Genomic DNA, 16,713 nt, shown 5'->3' on the forward strand with positions numbered 1-16,713 from the left:
AACTTAGCCTTAAAATGCAAGGCAATTCTGACACATGCTATCACATGGATGAGCCTTGAGGATATTACGCTAAGGGAAATAAGCCCGTCACAAAATGACAAATTGCTGTGTGAGTCCACTTATAGGAGGGACCTGGAATAGTCGATTCATGGAGACTGAGAGGAGAATGGTGGCTGCCAGGGCCTGGGGGTGGAGGGAATGGGGAGTTGTTGTTTTGTGGTGACAGAGTTGTAGTCTGGGAAGATGAAAAAGTGCTGGGGAGGGATGGTGTTGACGGCTGCACCGCCGTGTGAATGTGCTTAATGCCACTGAACAGTATGCTTCCGAGTGATGAAAATGTTCCATTTTACGTTAGGTAACAAGCACAAACCACACGCACACATCCCTAAGGTCCCTCCCGGACAGGGGCAATGCGTGGGTAGCTGAGCTGGGAGAGCCCAGGGGAGCTTCCTTTCCTCCCCTTCCTCCCCTTCATCACCAACGGCCCCTGGCAACCACATCTAAGATACGCACAGAACCAAAACTTGCAAGCAGTGCGCTCCCTGAGCTGATGAGAGCGGGCTGGGTGGTGGGTCCCCCGGGCCTCACTATAGTCTCCCGTGTGTGTGTTTAATAACCAAGGACAAGAAAGGAAGGCCTTGCTCACGCTCCGTAAATGTAGCCTTCAAAGGAGCCCGGCTGTCTGTCACAGCCACTGTTCCCAGCAGCTATCCCGCTACTCTGAGTTTACACATCACCTTTTCCAGGCCACTTCCCTGTCCACCCGTGTCTTCCTGACCCAGGCTGGATGAGATCCCTGCCAGCCCGGAAGACTCTGGTAATCACAGGTCACACCCAGGGCCGGAACAGGACCCCTCAGGAGAACAGCACCACACGCGCCCACAGCCCTGCAGCGGCCATCCTCCCTGTCCTCAGAGGGCCACAGCATATCCGCCCTCAAAGCACCAAATGCCCTTAGCCCAGCCTCGGTCCTGTCAGCCTCTCAAGGGGCCCCCAGCCGCTCCCCATAGCCTGTCTTTCCCTTAGCCCAGCCTTGGATCAAACAGCTCCAGTAACTTCGACACTCCTTCCCCATTTTCGTATCTGTGAGCCAGGAAGCATACGTCTCACGCCAAGGCCTCTACCAGGCCCTGCTGAGGTCTCTGCTGCAAGAGTTCCCGGGAAATGTGTGTAGAACCAAGCTCAGACCACTGGCCACAGGTATCCTGGCTGTAGCCAAGCAGAGGAGGCCCTGCTGGACCCAATGTACCTGGAGGGTCCTCAGATCTTGCTTCTGTGGCCTAGCTGCTGCCACAGGTGCGGAGTCCAGATCCCAGCTCCTGTCCCACCCTCTGACCAATTGCACTCCAAGATGAGAGCCTGGAGCAAATCCTCAGGAGGAAGAAAGGTTATGTTCCCAGCCCTCCCCTCCCAGAATAGACATGGAAACAGCTGGAAAGGGCCAGGGGAGGGATCCTGACAAACACATAGCAGGGTTGAGAGAACAGAAGAAGGGACCCTGGGAACTTGGGTAGGGGTGGGAGGAACTCAATCATGCATTAAGACCGAGGCAGGGTGGTCTCCTATCCCTGTTTAAACTGTCAGGAAAGGGCTGGGGCGTATTTATTTACCGAGGTGAAAGAGGCGCAAACATCATCTTCCTTCTGGTGGCTGGCCAGCTGCCGTGGGCAGGTTTCTGCAGAGGTAGGCACTGGGCCCCCCACCTCATCATATCTGCAGAAGCCCTGCTATTCCCGCTCTGCCCCCTTCTCTGGACCCTGCACCTCTCCTGGGTCGCAGGCATCCAGCACAGTGCTAATGGTGCCACAGGGCTGGTGAATTCCAGACAGCAGCTCACGTCCTTGGGGCTGTCCAGCCACCTAGGCATCGTGCCTCTGGGAGAGGCTCAGAAAACCCTGGCTGGGACAGAAAGAGCCAGGTCTCACCGAAGGGCACACAGGTTCCACAGGTCCAAGCTGGCTCTGGACGCCACGCTCATGCACAGCCTCGAGCCTTCCTCCCACCACCCTGTCCACTGGGAGCAGATTCTATCTGCACGATTGGCCGCGGGTCCTGAGGCTCCGCTGGCTTTTTTATTATGTGGCAGAATCCCGGGAGCAGTCGCAGAGTATCTGTGGCGCTTCAGGGAAGCGAGTTTCCCAAACAGTAGAAAAGCCTCAAATGTGCCAGAGCAAGCGGGTATTTTTGCAAATTACCTGCTACCCTTTTGCTGGGCACTTCCTCTGGGCAAGGCACAACGCCGATCTCCTTGAATCCACCTTGACCCCTTACTGGACAGGAACTTCTAAATGCTCATTTTTCAGACAAGAAAAGGAGTCTCTGAGAGAGGAAGAGGTGGAGCCCAACTATGCCTGGGTCCACCTGTGTGACCTATCTGGGCACTTTCGGAAGACATTTCTAAAAGGCCGAGCCTGGTAACCATATGACGCAGCGATTCCTCTCTGAGACCTATAACCCAAAGGAGAACAGGTGTTCAAAGCCAAACTCGTACCGGGATAATTCAAGCTATGTTCAAGCAGCATTATTCACAATGGCCAAAAGGGAGAACCACCCAAATGTCCATCAACTGACGAGTGGATAAATAAGTTGTGGTGCATCTCTACAACGGGATATCATTCGGTCTTCAAAAGGAAGTACCGATACAGGTGATCCCATGGATGAGCCTCGAAGACAGGATGCTGAGTGAAGGCAATCGTAAAAGACCACAGATTGTCCGATTCCATTTATACGAGATGTCCAGAAGAAACAAATCCATAGAGACAGAAAGTATATACTTAATGGGTATGGGGTTCCCTTCTGGGGTGACGGAGGTGTCTGGGAACTAACCAGAAGTGGTGGTTGCACAACACTGAATACACTAAATGATGAGTTGTTTGCTTTGAAAAGTTTAGTTTTATGTTATGTCATTTCACCTCAAAAAAAAAAAAAAAAAAAAGATGTTTTCCTCTGTTAAAACAGGGAACCCGAAACATCATCCAGCTGTTTCCTGAAGACCAAGAACATCATTCCGGACAGACGTCAGTACTGCCTGGCACCGTAACTCCAGGCCACCCGCAGGCAGACACAGGCTGCTTTACTTTCTAAGGTATCTGGTTGGTTTGGGTGGTTTTTCTGCTTTCTTCTCTACCCTCACACTGGTGGCTGTCCCTTCCTGCATCTACACCAAGGGGGGGTCAAAATTCTTTATAAACAAGACGCTCCCCATCCAGTTGGACACTGTACCCTGGCGAGAGGCCTGCTGTCAGAGCCCCTGGTTCTGGGGGAGAAGAGCCCTAGGATCCTGGGGGCTTTCAGCCTCTATCTATGCTGCCATCCAACAATGACATCACCAGGCTAGTGTGGAAAGCCCTGGCTGCCCGGGTAGTGGGAGGTCACAGTCCAGACCAGCGTGAGGCACACAGAAGGCCCTGGGGCTAATCAAGTCTCCTCGACAGCCAAGAAAATGCCAGTTGGGAAGGGCCTGAGCCTGCCTGGCTCATGGCCTGATGCCTCAGCTCCAGGCAGCTCTAGATGCCCTGAACAAGGCTGAGCTCTCTTGGAGGAGACAGGCCGACTAACATAATAGCTCTTCCACCCGGGGTTTGGGTTCCAGCTGGTTGGAGACTGAATCACCACAAGGTCAACGTTGTGGGTGACTTTTAGCAATAAAGACTGCATGCCCCCAGTGTGGGTAGACAAGGACTCCCCAATCAGCATTGAGAGAGATGTTAAAAGATTTTCTTCTGTCTTCAAGGATCCACCTGTGCCTAGAGCTCTTCAATCCTTGAGGAGGGAAAGATCGCTTGTGTTCTGGGCCTGGGGCTGGAACCAGATGCCGCCAGGGTGGGGCAGGCAGAGGCGGGAACACCAGCTGGGAAGCTGGAGCCATCCGCCACTGCATGATGTGATTATTATTCTTTAGCACCACCTAGATTCTTCAACAAGGTTCAGAAAGATTTCCTGGAGGCAGTTTGGCCTCAGACAATCAAGCTGGTGTATTTAGTGAGTACCCAGCATTCAGCCAAGATGTATGACACGTCTATTTTCTGCTGGGCACTGTGCTGGGTACGTGACGCCAGGCACCACAGCCCCAGCCCCAGCCTCCAGGAGCCAGCAGAATCCCAGGAGTCACATGACATGTGCATCATGGCAAAGCCACCCACGGGGGGCACTCAGACCCTCAGACAGGGCAGCAGACACCATCTCCCCAAGAAGTAACTACTCCAAGACCTAATGAAGTGAGAGAGGCAGATACTGGCTCCCCCCAGAACATGAAGGTGGGAAGGACACTACAGTGGGTCGAATGGTGGCCCCCAAAAGATACATCCACATCCTAACACATGGAATGCATGAAGGGAACTTATTTTGGTAAAAGAGTCCTTACAGATGTAACTAAGTTCAGGACTCTGAAATGAGATCACCCAGGATTATCCAATGGACTCTAAATCTAATGACAAGTGTCCTTATGAGAGACAGAAGAGGAAAAGGCTGTGTGAAGCTGGAGGCAGAGATTAAAATGACGTGGTCACAAGCCAAGGAATGCACGGGGCCACCAGGAACTGGAAATGGCAACGAAGGATTCTCCCCCAGAGCCTCCAGAGAGAGTATGGCCCTGCTATACACCTTGATTTGGACTTCTGCCTCCAGAACTGCGGAGGAACACATACTTGTTTTAAGCCATGAGTCTATGGCCATTTGTTAATGGCAGCCCCAGGAGACTCATACAGGTGCTGCCCGTGGCGTGAAAGTGCTGCCATGGGGTCAGAGAAGAGACGGCCGGCTCCGGGAGAGGCCAGAAGGGCTTCACAGAGGTGAGGTCTGTGTGGGATGGAAGAACCACTGGGCCTTCAACCAGCAGAGGGGCTGCAGAGGTGTCCCATGCAGGGGCTTCTGGGAGCTCACGAACAAGGAAGGGCTGTGAAAGGTGATAAGCTGGGAATGAGTCAGGAGCAGTGGGAAGCAGTAATTCTGAGAAAAGCCTTGGGCTTTGGGCCAAGGACCTGAGGCATGATTTAGGAAGTATCAAGGGTCACAGAGGCCTGGACCAAGAGTGGCCCCAGGGAACACGGGCAGGTGACACTCTGGCAGCACATCTGGGTGTGGCACTGCAGGTGGGACCCAGCTAGAGGGACCCAGCTGGAGGCTTCTGTGATGGTCACTCCAGGTGAATGGGTGGAGGGCCTGGTTTCAGGGGGAATGGACACCACGACATCAAATGCCACGAACAGGCCCAGACTGAGTGGACTCACATGGAGACAGGAAGAAGAGCAAAGGGGACACTGAGTTTCTAGCACCCAAGGCCAAGACCTAGCTGCAGGCAATTGGCCAGAGGAGTCATGGCGGGTAGGGAGCACAAGGCAGTAGAGGTGAGTAGAACCCTTCAAGAGAGGATGGCACTGAGGGCAGGACCGTGGTCTGGGAGCAAAGTGGGAAGTGAGGCACGTGGTCACTACATGGCTGTGGGCACCCCCCTCCCATTCTATTCCCACTTCGAAGAGGAAATGTGGAGAGCAAGAGAGAAAAGATGGTGGGAAGGAAGGGCTTCCCCGCTCTGGTGGTCAGCGTACAGAGCCCAGGCCAGGGCTGGGCCATGGGCAGGCGCTCACCGGGGGTGAGCTTAGGAGGGCAGGGGGAACACCCACTTGCCCCACCTCCACCTTGGGAAGCCTGGGGAGAGTTAGGAAAGGAGGTACATGTACACCCACATTCACAGCAGCATCATTTCCAATGGTGGAAAGGCAGAAGCAACCCAAGTGTCCAACGGCAGATAGATGAATAACAAAATGCAATGGACATGTACAATGGAGTACTACTCAGCCTTAAAAAAAGAAGGGAGTCCTGCAACATGCTACCACACAGTGAACCTTGAGGAGATTATGCCAAGTGAAATAAGACAGTCACAAAAAGACAAACACCCCATGATTCCATTGATACGAATGTATTAGTTTGCTGGGGCTGCCTTAACAAAATACCATAGACTGAGTCCATGAAACCACAGAAATCTATTTTCTCACAGTCCTGGAAGCTGGAAGTCGCCAATCAAGGTGCCAGCAGGGCTGGGTTCTGGTAAGAGCTCTCTTCCTGGCTTGGAGACAGATGCATTCTTGCTGTGTGCTCATGTGGCCTTGTCTTGGTGGGTGGAAAGAAAGAGGGTGTTAGCCCTCTCTGGGTCTCTTCTTATAAGGGCACTAATCCCATCACGAGGGCTGCCCTCATGATCTATCTCCCAAAGGCCCCACCTACAAATATCATGTTGCAAGCTAGGGAATCAACATATGAATTTTGGGGAGGGGGGGGACACAAATAGTCCATGATATCCGTGTTACCTAGAATAGGCACATTCATAGAGACAGAAAATAGAGTGGGGGTTGTCAGCGGCTGGGAGGTAAGGGCAGGGGGCACTTATTGCTCAGGGTGTAGAGTTTCTGTTCGGGATGAAGAAAAAGTTCTGGAGGTAAGTGGTGGTGACGGCTGCATGACAACGTGAACGTGTCTAATAGTATGGAATTACACGCTTAAAGATAGCTAAGATGGTAAACTTTATGTTAACCCCCCCCAAAACAAACCCTAAACAAAAAACTAAACATCAGCCAGGTTTAGAAATGTTGAAAAAAGAAGAAAGTAGTACAGTGTTATGGGCTGAACTGTGTCTCCCCACTGCCCAAATTTACATATTGAAGTCCCAACCCCCAATACATCCAAATGTGACCTTATTTGGAGACATGGTCTTTTTGCCAAGTTCAAATGAGATCATTAGGTTGGGCCCAAATCCAATACAATTGTTTCCTTATAGAAAAAGGAAATTTGGGGCGCCTGGGTGGCTCAGTTGGTTAAGCGACTGCCTTCGGCTCAGGTCATGATCCTGGAGTCCCGGGATCGAGTCCCGCATCGGGCTCCCTGCTTGGCAGGAAGTCTGCTTCTCCCTCTGACCCTCCCCCCTCTCATGTGCTCTCTCTCTCTCTCTCTCATTCTCTCTCTCAAATAAATAAATAAATAAAATCTTAAAAAAAAAAAAGAAAAAGGAAATTTATTTTATTTTATTTTTTAAGATTTTTTTTTTTTTAAAGATTTTATTTATTTATTTGAGAGAGAGAGAGTGAGAGAGCACAAGAGGGGGGAGCGGGAGAGGGAGAAGCAGACTCCCTGCTGAGCAGGGAGCCCGATGCGGGACTCGATCCTGGGACTCCAGGATCATGACCTGAGCCGAAGGCAGTCGCTTAACCAACTGAGCCACCCAGGTGCCCTATTTTTTAAGATTTTATTTACTTGGGGCACCTGGGTGGCTCAACTGCCTTCAGCTCAGGTTATGATCCTGGAGTCCTGGGATGGAGTCCCACATTGGGCTCCCTGCTCAGTGGGGAGTCTGCTTCTCCCTATGACCCTCTCCCCTCTCATGTTCTCTCTCACTGTCTCTTTCTCAAATAAAATAAAATCTTAAAAAAAAAAAAGATTTTATTTACTTAGAGAGAGAGAGAAAGAGCACAAGTAGGGGGAGGGGCAGAGGGAGAGAGAGAATCTCATGCTGACTCTGTGCTGAGCACAGAACCCAATGTGGGGCTTGATCTCACAACCCCAAGATCATGACCTGAGCCGAAACCAAGAGTCGGAGGTTTTTTTTTTTTTTTTTAATTCTTTATTTGACAGAGACACAGCGAGAGAGGGAACACAAGGAGGGGGAGTGGCAGAGGGAGAAGCAGGCTTCCCGTGGAGCAGGGAGCCAGATGTGGGGCTCGATCCCAGGATCCTGGGACCATGACCTAAACCGAAGGCAGACACTTAACTGAGCCACCCAGGTGCCCCAGAAAAGGGAAATTTATTTTATTTTATTTTTTTTAAGATTTTATTTATTTATTTGAGAGAGAGAGAGCATGAGTGAGGGGAGGTCAGAGGGAGAAGCAGACCCCCTGCTGAGCAGGGACCCCGATGCGGGACTCGATCCAGGGACTCCAGGATCATGACCTGAGCCGAAGGCAGTCGCTCAACCAACTGAGCCACCCAGGCGCCCAGAAAAGGGAAATTTAAAGACAGACCAGCAGATAGAGAGAATGTCACGTGAACATGAAGGCAGTCATCTACAAACCAAAAAAACAAAACAAAACAAAACCAACAAAAAATCCAAAAACCAGAGGCCTGGGACAGATTCTCCTTTACAGCCCTCAGAAGGAACCAACCCTGCCAACGCCTCAATCTCAGACTTCCAGCTTCCATAACTGTGAGACAATAAATGTCTCTTGTGGGAGCCACTCAGTGTGTGGTTCTTTGTTACGCAGCTCTAGGAAACCAATACATAGAGTAATTGTGGAGATCAGGTACCAGCCCTGAGAAGCTGCTTCCCACCCAGTGTCTTCACGGTCAATGACTCACCCACTCATGGAAATGGGACTCTGTCCAGCCAGCCGCAGCCACCCGGGGGCTGTCCACGCTCAGCAGCGCACCCACAGCACCTCCACATTCCGGACTCAAGACAGCAGAGAGAGAAGAAAACAGCAGCCACTGTGCCTCACGAGGTCAGAGGGCAACAGGCCAGCCCCGAGCCTCACACCCTGCAGCCACCCAACACACTCCCGCCCTCCTGGGCTCTTCTTAACCAGTGCCGCTCTCCCTCAGAAGCTAAGCTATTGCAGATTTGCCCCAGACTGTGCTACTCAAGAACAGACCAGAACTACCAGGATATCTTGCAACTGTACAAATCAGAAATTCTAGAAACCAAGCATTCTGGACCCCTCACACACAATAGTCCGCCAACTGCCCCTCCCTTAAGGGCAGAACAAGAAGGGTGGGAGACCTGAGTGAAACCCCAGCACCTTCTTCCTTCCTGACCTCAGGACTTGACAAGGGGAGCTCATTTTGCTCCCTTCATCCTGCTCTGAAAGGGGGCTTTATGTGCACATAAGGAAACTGAAAGTATTAAAATGACAAGCTCACAGCACCCACAAGTCAGAAACTAACACTGGGGACAGACTGACCATATGCCTGTGAAGCTGTTATGTGCTGAATGTTCGTGTCCCCCCCGCAATTCACATATTGAATCCCTAAACTCCAATGTGATGGTATTTGGAGGTGGGGCCTTTGGGAGGTAATTAGATTTGGATGAGAATCTAACCTCACGAGAGGTTTTGAGAGAGTAGGGCCCCATGATGGGATTAGTGTCCTTCTTTTTTTTTTTTTTTTTAATTTTTATTTATTTGAGACAGAGAGAATGAGAGACAGAGAGCATGAGAGGGAGGAGGGTCAGAGGGAGAAGCAGACTCCCCGCCGAGCAGGGAGCCTGATGCGGGACTCGATCCCGGGACTCCAGGATCATGACCTGAGCCAAAGGCAGTCGCTTAACCAACTGAGCCACCCAGGCGCCCGATTAGTGTCCTTCTAAGAGGAAGAGACACCAGTGCTCTTTCTCTCTCTCTGATATGTGAGGACACAACAAGAAGGCAGATGTCTTCAAGTCGGGAAGAAGGTCTGCACCAAGAACTGATTTGGCCAGCACACTGATCTGGGACTTCCCAGCTTCTGGAACTATGACAAACCAGTGTCTGTTGTTTAAGCCCCTCAGTCTCTGGGGTTTTGTTACTGCAGCCCTGTTCCATCCTCAGTGGATTTCCACTGGGAGTCACAGACTCCCCACCAGACAAGGGAACCCCCTGCTTGCCCACATTCCTGCCCCAGAGAGGCATGGCTCTTGATCAGTTCTGGAGGCTAGTCTGCAAATCTCCCCTCTGCTCTAGTCCTGGGTCACCCCAATCTACGGCACTCCTGAGAGGTTTGCTGGCTTCTGGATGCAAAGAGGGGAAGGCACCTGGGATGCTGGCCTGAGTCAGGGGCTCTGAGACCCCTGTGGGGGCAACACACAGTCACGGCAACAGACACTGTCCAGGTGCTCGGCCTCAAGTCCTCACACCTCTGCAAGGGAGCTAATACCTTGTCTCACAGATGAAAGTTGAAGGTCTGGGATTGGAAGCAACATTCCCTGATCCCCACGGCTAATGAGTTGAGTTGAAAGGCAGGGATCCAGCCAGGCAGATGTGCTTGGCCAAGGCCACCTCCTGGAGGTTCTGAGGGTTTAGCCCCACCCTGAGCTCGATCCCTGACTTCAGGCACCCTGGGGATGAACCGGAGGTAAGGTGGGGCGGCAGGGGTGAGGGGGTATATTTTATATTCTGCACCAGAACTTGAGATGTACTCAATGTCAAAAGCCAAGGAAAGACCAGGAGGCAGCAGGGTCTCGAAGTCTAGGACAGAATGGATTTTCTCCTGGAAAACCTTCTGTGCACTTGAATCAAGTGGCCAGGAACTCTACCATCCTTGACCTACACCTTTGGAAAAGGAAATATAATTCCTCTGTTTCCAGACTCCACCCTCCCCACCCCGCCCCCCAATCCAACCTCCAGGGCCTTCTTCCATCATGCCCGAAAGAAGACAACAAACAAACTGGGATTACCGCAGCGACTCGGAAGCTCGTTTCTCTTCATGTTCCCATCAGTGAAATGGGGATAATGACACCCCATCCTCACACCCTGAGGGGGTGACAAGCAGGCCACCTTTCCCCTGCCAGAGGGAAGAAGCATCCAGAAGCATAAGCATCATTTATCATAATTATCAGAAGCCTCGGCTATTCATGGGGTCCAACCTGTGAAGCTCCTTTCCAAAAAACTGCATATTACCTCTCGCCTGACTTCTCCTAGGGTACTCAGCATTACCTTGTACTTCCTTGTGAGGCTGAAGGCTCCACTTTGGGAAAGGTCATGGGGCTGGGGCGGGGGCGGGGGATGGTGGTGGAGAGCAGGAGCTCATGTGCTTGGGGCTACTGGGAAGATTCTTCTCTGGGCCGCAAACCATGTTTCAGCAGAACCCTTGGTACCCACTGGGCCTCAGGCTACCATGGGTCAGAGGGTGACCCTGGCAGGGTGATCCCATCCATCTGGCCTGCTGCAAAGCCCACCAGGGCTCCAAATGGCAGGCCCACTCCGCCCTTCTCAGCAGCCCATTGCTGGTCTACCAGGGAGGCTGTGGCCCTCCTCCGTCCCACAGGTCTCTCCTGCAGCCAGGATCAGCGGGAGCAGAGCTTTTCCCATTCCCCTGGGGCTCAGAGTCCGCAGGCCACAGGCTCTCTGTGGAGCACAAGGCCTTGAGAACAGCTGAGGAACGAGCCAGAAAACAAGCTAGCAAGGATCTCTGTCCAGATGAAAGAGGCCACAGCGGACTAGCTTCAGCTCTTGACCTGAAACTTGAAACTGTCATGTGGGAATTACCACCTACGGTGATAATCCCAGTTGTCATCACAGAGTGACAGCCTGGTCCGGGCTCCATGCTCACCCCTCAGTCAGCCAGGCTTGGGAACCGGGCCCAGCTCCCCTCTTGCTTTCTCCGGCACTGGCACCGTGGGAGGAGACAGGATCCACACACCCGAGACACCCCCAATGGCAGAGCTGCCAGTTGCCCACTCAAGCCTCTATCTCTGTCACCGGCCAGCCCAGCCGGCAGACCCGGCAGGTCCCGATGAGGGTCTGCAGTACGCTCAGTTCTGAAAGCACCTTTTAGGAAAAGCAAGTCCTCTAGAGGAGAGACTCAAGCCACAGACGGGGCAGAGTGGACCACTGCACCACAGAAGGCCCTGGGCCCATCAGGGGTGCACATTCTGGGAAGAGGCCCTTCCCTCAGGAATCCTGAGGTCCCAGAGGAAACAAGGCATCTGGAAAGGCTCCCAGAGGTATCCGACACCAGCTGTGAGCCTGGCGCTTCTCCCAGAAATACCGCACATGGTAGAAATAACAGCTTGGTTCAACTGGGTCACTCTGCTCAGCAATCACACTATCAGGCTGGCACCTCACTCAGGTACTTTCGAGGGCACAGAATTTGAGCTCAGACCTCCCAGACAGACCTGAAGAGAATGAGGCCGATTCCTGCTCTTCACGACCTTGACTCTAGCCCACTACCTGAGGTAGCTGTCCTGGCATCCCTTCACCTCCAGAGTGGGCACCGCCCTCCCCCCTGTAGAGGTGAGCAGTGGAGACCCAGGCAGATCACACATTCGCAACAGCATGTGCCACACAGCAGGCATCTAATAGGTGTGCGGGGTCCCCCCTCAGCCCTTGTGAAAGGACCTCCGACAGCTTATGCCCAGGGCTCTTTGCTGTGCCCACCTGGATCTTCCCGGTAGGAGGCATGTTCTGTCTTCTTAAAACCAATCTCGGCGGTGCAGGTATGTTTCCCTGGGCTTGCCTTAATCCAGCCTGAGCCCTGCTCTGCTCTTGGCCCGGAGGGTGGGGAATGCCGCTAAAAGAGCCGGGGGCAATCGGAAGGTCGGGATGGTCTGTTTGCACGGTGGGACCCTTGACCACCTCAGAGCCACCAGCTTTCTGAGAACCCAGCCTTCCAAAGAGGCTCCAGGACAAGGGGGAGGTCACAGGCATGGGGTGCTCAGAGCCCATGGGACAGCAGGAGCCCAAGGAATCTGTGTGGAGAGACCCGCTTCTCTCTTTTTTTGGCCGGGGGGGGGGGGGAGTTTTACTATTTATTTATGACAAATATCCCACATCCGTGATCTCCTCCAGTCAGAAGTTCTTTGAAACGATGCCATCGGCCTTGGCCAGTTGGAGGATGGAGTCATCGGACTCACCCAGCCTGCGAATGGCCCCACAGATAGCGTAGGTTCTGAACTGGGCGTTGAACCTGCCCGTCACCTTATCAACCTTGGCCACGTTCATCTGCATGGACGTGTGGTCCTTGGCGCCGATGATACGGTTGCTGGCACATACAGGTCCACGAACTCGCCGGTGTCGTTCTGCACGTCAAGGGCGTGCCTGCTGCCACCACCACGAGACCCGCTTTTCTCTAGGGGATGTCAGAACCTAGACAGCTGTGCCCAGAATGGTGGCACGTGGAAGGCCTCAGAGCTGAGGTAACAAGGTGACACACTCGGGGATACAGGCGCACATGCCACATTCCAAGTTTCCAGAAAGACCCACGACTCATTGGTGACATAACACATCCCTTCCTTTCGGCAGCCCCCCCCGGAATGCCTTTGAAGACATGGGCCTGGACATTTACGCCCTCTATACCCTGTGGGGAGGGTTCCCTTAATTGGAGAAACACATACCCAGGCTATACCCAATAATCGAACCCAGAAAGCAGGCTGGTGGCAGAGCTGCTTTCAGGGAATTCAGAGCCAGAAGACCCGTGAAGTGAAACAGGAACCGAGCCTCTGTCCTCAAGCCCACTCTGGTTTCTATCCTTACCGCGGCTGAGAGGAGTATCAGGCGCAACAGGCTGCAGAGCCCGGAAGGCCACTGCTGACCTTCGCCAGCCTGCCCCCCTGAGTGGTGAGGCCCCCCGCCCAACGCTCCATTCTGGGCCTCGGCTCACACCCTCTCCATCCAGACGGACTCCCTGGGCCTCCGAATTCTACCAGTTCTTCAGTTCTGCCGCCCCGACAAACCCTTCCCAAATGTGACTTAACCTGATAGTCACCTCCCGCCCCTTTTATGGGATGCTCTCCCAGGTTCTTTTTCCCAGTCACTGCGTGTAAGAGCTTACCTGGCTTCTCACCTACTTTACAACCCACATCTAGTCCCTCCTAAACAACTCAAGCTCCTTAGGACAGCCCATGTCCTAAGGCCCCTGACCACCCAGGGACCATTTGAAAAGGCACCGTCCCCCGCTTGACTTATTTTAGCTCATGGATCACCTTGCCTCCCAGGGTGTAGATCAAAATAAACAGACAACCACCAACATGCGGGGTGCCGGGAAACATGAGATTAAAGGCAAGCCCCCTTCTTTTTAAGCTGGTAAGATACATAGTAAAATTTCCATTCACTACCTCCAGAGAGTCCAGCTGTGCATGGGTCTCTATAAAAATGCTCACTTAGAAAATCCCACAGCTGACAGCCATCCGGAGGACTCGGCCCTGAGTTTCAGAACATCTAAAGGGTGTGTGGTTGAGCTCATTTCTGAGTCACAAAAACCGAAAGTGATTTTTTGGGTCACTGACAACCGGGAAAGCCTCCAATGTCTGCCCACTGACCCCACGTGCCCATGGCCTAACGACTGATTTTCCAAGGGCCCCTGGCTGGCACAGCTCCTGCAGCAGGCGGGGCCACGGTGCTCTTCTGAGGACCAGGAGGAAAGAGGCTGACAGAGAGGGGACCGGGGCGCTAAGGGCCCAGGTGCCCACTACGTGCACACACAGAGCCAGCACTTCACAGGCATCACTGAACTTGAGCCTCGTGTTTTAGGAAAGGGGGGAGAAAAAGCAGCGATGGTGTCTTCTGTTTCCAAACAAGAACAGCCTGTCACCACCGGGTGGAGAACTGCTGCGGGCTGCCTCTGCCAGGAGAAGGGCCAGTGGGAACAGCGTGGAGATGCTGCCGGAGCCCGGAGCCTACACAGGCTGTTGGGAAACGCATTTCAAGAACTGAGCATCCAAGTGGGGAGACGCTGCCTCAGGCGGGCACGCGGGCCCTCTGGAGGCTCTAACACAGACACTGTGCTCTGGTCGGGGCCCTGCCGCAGGCCTCAAGGGGTCCCAGAAGACAAAAGGAGGAGCAGAGGAGCCCCAGAGGGGAGATTTTTCCACCAGATCCCAAAAGTCTGGAAAGATTGTTCTCTCCAAGGTTCCGGACCCAAGTGCAGGCTGATATCATCCGAGCTGATTTCTGTCCCTCAACATTTTCCTCCTGTGTCTCTGTGTGTGTAGCATGAGTGCACATCTGCGTAAGTGTGGCACGGGTGTGTGCATGTAGCACGTAGCTGCAGGCGTGTGCACAGGTTTGAGGTGTGTGCATCCACCGAAGGGAGCCTAACCCAGCTTCTCAGGCTGGCAGCTCCTGTCTTTGCCAAACTGCCACAGGACAGCGGCCCATCGGCCAGACCCCACCACATGGTCCTCGTTAATAAGCCTCCCTCTATCCGGTGACCCAGCAGCACTCACAATCCCTCCCATCGGCCATCTCACCTTGAGGCTGGGGCAGGGCAGGGCCACGAGTGCCGCCAGGTGCATCAGGTGGGCTTGCGGCTGACCAGCCACAGGGACAGAGAGCTGGTGAGCGGCTGAGCGGGGCTGGAACCTCAATTCCGGTTAGGCCCCCACCTGCCCCCAGGTGACAAGGGCTGCCACCCCCAGGCTGGTTGCACCTGAGCTGCTGCCCTGACGCAGAACTCCTGTGCAGGGCGGCATGGATCTTGGCTCAAACGCAGTCCTACCACTGCCCCGCTGGGTGACCTTGGCAAGTTACTGCATCTCTCTGGGACCCAGGCTTCTCACCAATAAAAAGGATTCAGCTGGCCGGGAAACCCTGAGAAGGTGCCAGGCACTGTGCTTGGCACACTGCAGCCTCCAGGATGGCGCCTGCCCAGGGGCACTGGGGGTCCTGGTTTCTATCACCCAAGCTGGGCCTGAGGCTTTGACATCAGCAGGCCCTGTCCTTGGCTGAGCACTGGGTCTTGAGGCTGTCAACTGCTGAGGAGCCGAAAAAGCAACACAAAATTAGGAAATAGACCTAAGGTCGGAGTTACTAAGTTGACAGCACGTCCTGGGACAAGGTGGTTCAGCAACTAAAGGATGGTGGCCTTCAGACAGACCAAGGGTGCCCTAGGGAGCAGGCAGGCACGGCAGGGCCACAGAGGAAAGCAGGAAGGGTCGAGAAAGAGGACAGGAAGACCCTCAAAGACTTACGAACTCGCCTGGGCTTCCTTCCCCCACCTGCAGCTCTAGCCAGGGGTCAGATTCTCCCTCTGAAAATGGGGCATAAATGTGGGAGCAGGCGTGGGTGGGGACATAACTCGCAGGCCCCATGCTCCATGAGCCCCACCAGATGGTGCAGGTGGCCCAAGTATCCAGGGAAGAACGCAACGTGCATTCCTGCTGGATTCCACTCCCGCGGAAGGAAGGGGGTGGGGAGAACACAGCCAGTGCAGCCTCCACACGAGGCAGCCTGAGTCCACAGCACCCCTCCATCCCACAGCTCCACCCAGCATGTGCTGTTGGTTCCTATACGGAAGAGGAGCAGGGAAATCATCTCAGAAACAAAACCCCTCCTTCCCCATTCCCGGGCACCCACAGCGTGCCAGGCTGTTACAGACCTCACTGCTAATCCCAGCACAGCGCTGTAAGTTCCTAGGGTCACTCCCATTTGACAAATGGGAAAACAATAGCTTGCCTGATGCCATCTGTCCTGTCAGATGGTTCTGGATGCTGTGCTCCCCACTCCACCTGTGGCCCCCGCTACAGAGAAGCTGGAACCCCACACCATGATGGAGCACATTCCCCGAAGGAATGCTATGTGTCCATGACAACTGCACAGGGTGGGTGCTCTAGGGAATGACAGCTGGATGCAGGGCTGGGGAGCAGGCTGGTGGGAAGGCAGGTCTTGGCAGGCAGGACAGGCGGGAGTGGGGAGGCAATTTCTGGGATCCTCTGGCCAGGAATTCCCGATCTTGCCAAAGATTTCCATGCATTTATAGCTGGAAGCCTTTCTCTTCCTAGAAATGCAGGCAGCTATACCTACCCTGTAAGAACCTCTGAGTGGGACCAAAGAAATCAACAGAAGGGCTTGAAGCAGAGCAGGGACTGAGCAAACCAGGGTCGGAAACTGCTGAGTAAACCGACAAGAAGCAAAGGGGTGCTTCTGGGGCATCACAAATTGGAAGCTGCTAGGGCTGGTGGGGGACACCACCAGGAGGTCCGGGCCTGATCTGTAGTACAAGTGTCCGTGGGGTCGGGCTTGGGGGCAAGTTACTGCG

General features: G+C 53.7%; 1 protein-coding gene and 1 pseudogene across 1 annotated transcript in view; both read right to left on the bottom strand.

The window, feature by feature from the left end:
• BCR (BCR activator of RhoGEF and GTPase) overlaps window positions 1-16,713 on the bottom strand; it is a 121,882-nt gene that overhangs the window by 63,132 nt on the left and 42,037 nt on the right. The gene's annotated exons all lie outside the window — the stretch shown is intronic.
• LOC117999863 lies at window positions 10,791-12,814 on the bottom strand (annotated as a pseudogene).

This window comes from Mirounga leonina, unplaced genomic scaffold (genome assembly GCF_011800145.1).
Source record: "Mirounga leonina isolate KUSES-001 unplaced genomic scaffold, KU_Mleo_1.0 Mir_481, whole genome shotgun sequence".
Lineage (NCBI taxonomy): Eukaryota > Metazoa > Chordata > Mammalia > Carnivora > Phocidae > Mirounga > Mirounga leonina.